Source organism: Rhinolophus sinicus, linkage group LG13 (assembly GCF_036562045.2).
Source record: "Rhinolophus sinicus isolate RSC01 linkage group LG13, ASM3656204v1, whole genome shotgun sequence".
NCBI classification, from domain to species: Eukaryota; Metazoa; Chordata; class Mammalia; order Chiroptera; family Rhinolophidae; genus Rhinolophus; species Rhinolophus sinicus.
Window position 1 is genome coordinate 40,296,692 of NC_133762.1, and position 5,443 is coordinate 40,302,134.

Sequence of the window (5,443 nt, forward strand, 5' to 3'; positions counted from 1 at the left end):
CTTACCTAAATGATGCCCCCAGCCGGCTCACTGGTGTCCTGCTTCCAGCCCTCCTGCCCCAGTTTCAGTTATTTATTGCTATGAAATACACCACTTCAAAACCAATTTATGAAATCTCCTAATTATGTGATTTTCCTGAGCTGAAGGTGGTGTTCTTCTATTCATGTGGTATTGCTGGGGCTGTGGACATCTGTGGGCTAAACTGGGCAAAATGTCCAGGTGGCTCACTCAACCTGGCTGGTCATTGGTGCTGGCCAATTGGCTGGGTCCTTAGCTGGAACTGTGGGCCGTAGGTTTCAATTCTGCTCCATGTGGCCTCTCTCTGTAGCTTGAGGCCAAGAGCTAGTGTTCCAAGAGGAAGGAAATAGAAGCTGGCAGTCCTCTGAAGGCCTGGGCTTGGAAGTTCCAGAACATCCCTTTCACTCCCTGCTAATGCTAAAAGCTGTCAGGAGGCCAGCCCAGACTCCAGGGGCGTGGGGGAATCATTGGGGGCCATCTTCGGAGACTAGCTACCATGATCCCCTTCGGGCAATTTTCCAGTTTCTTGAGACATGTTTTAAAAAACAAGTATCACTCCCCTACTGAAATCCACCAATGGCATCATTACACTCACTATACCTGTAACGTCACGCATTGTCTTACCTGGCCCCTGCCCAAGTCTGTCCTTCACGTCTCTGCTTTCCCCATACTGGGCTTGTTTTCCCAGCACTCCTAATTCACCACTCCTCAAAGTGGGTTGGAAGGCCTTTGCACTTGCTGTTCCATAGCCTACAATTATTTCCCTCCAAGCGTTCACTGGCTACTTCACTCTCCTCCTTGCTTTCACACTCTGGATAGCTGACATTATTTATTTATTCCTGTTTCCGGTCTCCACTAGAATGGAAGGTCTTTGCGGGCTGCGCCTCTTTGTCCTACTCTGGACTCACTCCTAGCACCGAGAGCAGCAGTGATCACAGGGATGGCATACCATAAATATATTGTACAGGTTTAGGGAATTTATTTCCCTACATCTTGGGCATGTACTACATTGAGAAATATATGAATTCATTCCAAAATAGGAAAAAATCTACGGTGGTAATTAGTAGACAGATTCAATAATATTCCAGTCTTACATACTCACTGGCAAGTGTTTCTACCTTCTTAATAAAAACTGACAGCTGTTTTCCTGTGTGCCCGGTGGGGCAGCTGCTGCGGCAAGCCCAGCCTCTGACAGGTCCGTAACCAATCTGCCCTATGCATGTACGGAACTCGAGGAACTCAACTGACACACTCTGGGCAAAAGCCAGAGGAGTACTGCCCTTGGCATTTTAATTTTAATCCATTTTTGGTTCCAGCTGTCCCTCATTAACTCTGGATTTAATTAGAGGGCTGAACGAGAATCCCTAAACTATGGTTTCTCAATGGTTCCTAAGAAGCTAGTGCAGTCCAAGGCTGTCACCCAAAGCAAATCCACATTTATCCAGGAATCAGGAGCATGTCAAAGGCAGAATTCTTATATACACATCCTACATGTGTCAAAGATAAATCTAAGAACAACACAAAATTAATAAAGCCTGTTCATAAGTGTGAGGCAAGAAAAGCCTTCTGCCATCACCTTTGTTTCAGGAGGGGTTCAAAAGTGTTAAAGAATATGTTTCTTCAAGTAAGGACATACTGACAAATTGCCTCTTTGGAAAACATCCTGTTAGGGTAGGGTTTGTGGAATGAGGGACACTAACTGGTCTTTGAGTATATTTGGCCACCCGAGGTTAGTGGCAAGGGGGCAAGCAAGCAGTTTGGGGACATTTCAAAAGAGGAGGGGTGGGGGGTTTTCTGTTGCCAGCCACTTCCTGGAATAAGTGGGGGTCAATGGGTTGCCTTTTGGTAGGCAAGCTGTCATCATGGTTATCGAGGGGGAGAGCTTGTGTGGATGCCACGGCAGAAGTTTCTCACAAGACCATCAAACTTAAAATAATTACAATTTTGGAGCTGGAAGTTATCTTAAGTTCATCTGGTCACTTTGACCCGCCAACCCGACCCCAAGTCCATTCAACAAATGGAAAAACCCAGAAACAGGGTAATGTGGTGTCTAAGCCTTAGCAGAGGTCAGGAACAGAATTAGAAAGGTTTTTCTGAATCGTAGGACTGTGACTATAACTATAATGCATCTCAGAAAAAAGATAAAAATGTCAGTAGCAACATATGCCAGTGCCAGCCGGCCCCACTGGTGCCCCCACTTCTTGAACAGAATCCTGATCCCATTCTGGGGCTCAGGGGCTCGGAGCTTCCAGGAGCCTGAGCCCATCCCCATCAATAATGGAAATGGGGAGGGGGCGTGTCTCAATTGGTCCAGATCAGTCAATTCTCCAGATTTAATTCTGGCCAATGAACGTGAGGGGAAAGTGGGTAGGTGGGACGGTACCAGGCAACACCGTGTAAGACTTTGAAGTAGGTTCTGCCCCTCCCCGATAACTGGGTGTTCCAGCTAGCCCTCTCTTCTGGGTCATCCCCACCTTCCACCCTCTTTCAGCTACTTTACAATGACGTAAATTGAGGAAAACGAAGAATGCAGGCGAGTCTTGTCCACAGGAATGCAAATTGCATCCAGTAGAATGTCACTGAGCATTGCTTTGCGGATATTGGCCAATTCTGCCAGGTTTGTATCCTACTGGTATTACATAGCAGGTCCTTGAATAATGTGGTTTTGTTGTAAGGAACAAATAAGAAAATAAAATCGATTGCCCGTCAGGGCCACTGTCTGTGTGGGTTTGCTCCCACATCCCAGAGGTGCACGTTAGGTGCATTGATGTCTCAATTGTCGTAGTGTGTGTGTGTGGGAGTGTGTGGGAAGGTGTCCTGTCCAGGCTGGGTTCCCACCTTGGGCTTTGCGCTGCCAGGAGAGGCTCCTACTGGAGACTGAGCCGGAGTGAGTTGGAAGATAACCCTCATCTATTCATCTTTCTTAAGTGTACACATAGCTCACGTTTATTTCAATGGTTAATATTAGATGTTTTGGGTATTTAGTGCTGTTTTTGGGACCAGAAATATGCAGTAGGAATGTAACTCTTGCTTGTATCAATTAGCCTAGGGTAGAATTGGTTTCATTATACTGTTTCGCTTCAAGTTGCAATTTCCCAGGACCTATGCATGACAGGAAGTGAGGCGTTACTGTGTATTTATCTGCTCTGTGGAGTCTCCTTTGAACCAAATAAAACATCTTGCTGGTTCTCTCACTAATTAACAAGTTAAATAAACTCTTTAACATGTATTTTTGTATTTGAATCACGATTTTACCTTAAAAAAGTTTTTTTATCCTTTAACAAGGTGTTTAAATAAGTGTAGTACATTCATTTGATTTTACTTACAGCCCTCTTCAAATAGTTATAAAGACCATACAGCAAGATGGACAGATACTCTTGATAAAACATTAAGTGGGGAAAAAAGTAGAATGTAAAATTTGTACTAGATTGTGATTAAAACTAACAACTATAAGCATCTAGGACAAGAATGGAAATGGAAGGAGAAAATATGGAAGTCTGACTTGTTAGGGTGGTACCTTCTGGAGGTTTTCAAAAAATCCTGATTTGGGTTATTCTGTTCTGTTACCCACGAAAACTAAAACGAAGGCCCTGTACTAGTTTCCTTTTGTCGCTGTAACAAATGACCATAAACAGTGGCTTTAAACAACACAGATTCATCATCTGACAGTGCTGGAGGTCAGAAGTCCAAACTGAGTCTCACTGCGCTAAAACCAAAGTGTGGGCAGGCTGGTTCCTTCTGGAGCCCAGAGAATTCATTTCCTTGCCTTTTCCACCTTCTAGAGGCCACCGGCATTCCTTGGCTCAGCCTCTTCTTCCATGTTCAAAGCAGCAGCATGACATCTTCGGATGTTTCTGTACTTACATCTCTGATTCACGTAAGGAGCTGGTGATCACAACGGAGCCACCCACATAATCCATGATAATCTCATCACCTCAGGGTCCTTGACGTAATGCTTCTGCAAATTCCCTTTTGCCATCCATGTAAGGTAACACTTCTCAGGCTATAGGAATGAGAATGTGGGCATCTTTGGGCCCCTCGGTTCTACCTGTCAGACTCCTGTTCCCGACCCATAGGACTTCTCTGAACAACTACCAGCTTCCCTATGTACGCATCCGAGTGAAGGTGCCACACTAAGCTCTGAGCGTAAGAGGACATAATGGAGGACCCCATTTAAATTCTGTAACAGGCAACACTATGGTAGCAAAAATGAAAACAACTGCCTCCTCTGGGGTGGGTGGGGACTGACTGGGAGAAAGGACATAAGAACACTTTGAGCAGACGGCTACATTCTATCTTGATAGGGTTTTAGGTAGAAAAATGTAAACAAATACGGAATTCTAATGATGTGTATTTAGGAGGAACTGTAGTGATGTCTGCCGCTTATTTTGAAATGTGATATAAAAGGATGGATAAGTATGTGATAAACAGATACAGTAACATGTTTTATACTAGAAGCTAGGTGATAGGTAGGTATATGGGTGCTCACTGTAAGAATCCTCTGTTGACAGTCTTTCTAAAAGAATTTTGGAGGGGCCGGCCTGGTGGCTCAGGCAGTTAGAGCTCCGTGCTCCTAACTCCGAAGGCTACCGGTTCGATTCCCACATGGGCCAGTGGGCTCTCAACCACAAGGTTGCCGGTTGGACTCCTCGACTCCCACCAAGGGATGGTGGGCTGCACCCCCTGCAACTAACAACGGCAACTGGACCTGGAGCTGAGCTGCACCCTCCACAACTAAGACTGAAAGGACAACTTGACTTGGAAAAATACTATTCTGGTAACTTAAATTAATAAAGGGATGGATTTGGAAAATCAAGCAAATACTAGGGCAACCTATTTAAAATCTAAGGTTCTTAACCAGGGCAATTTTGGAAAGCCTATGAAGGTATGGGGGCATTTTGGGGATTCTCTGTGATGAGGAAGGAGGGGGTGTCACCAGCATATGCAGAACAGGGGCCAGGAAGGTATTGCAACCACCCAGGACCTCCACACCCAGCATCACTGAGGAGCACCAGTTTAAAACCACATCTTCCCTTGGTAACTATCAATTCGCTGGTAGCACATCTCCAATTGGTCGTAGCTCATTTCTTGAGAGTTGGTTACACCTCCCATTTCTTGGTAACGCAGAGAACCTAGCACAGTGCTCTCCTCAGAACACGTAGTTAATAAACATTTGAGGACAGGTGAGGAGATGCCTCCTGCCAACCCCAGCCTGACCTCCCGGTAGTTCCCTGCACCGGTGAAGATGCAAACCTGCTGCCTCCCGCCGCCCAGGGAGGCCAACAGGAAAGGGGGACCCTGCGGCAGTTCTTCTGCCAAGACACAACGTCTGCCGCTACACCCCCCACTGTCACATTTCCAACCCCATCCCCCCTGCACCAAATGGCAGGGGAGGCACCTGAAAGTAACCACCATCACACAGAGC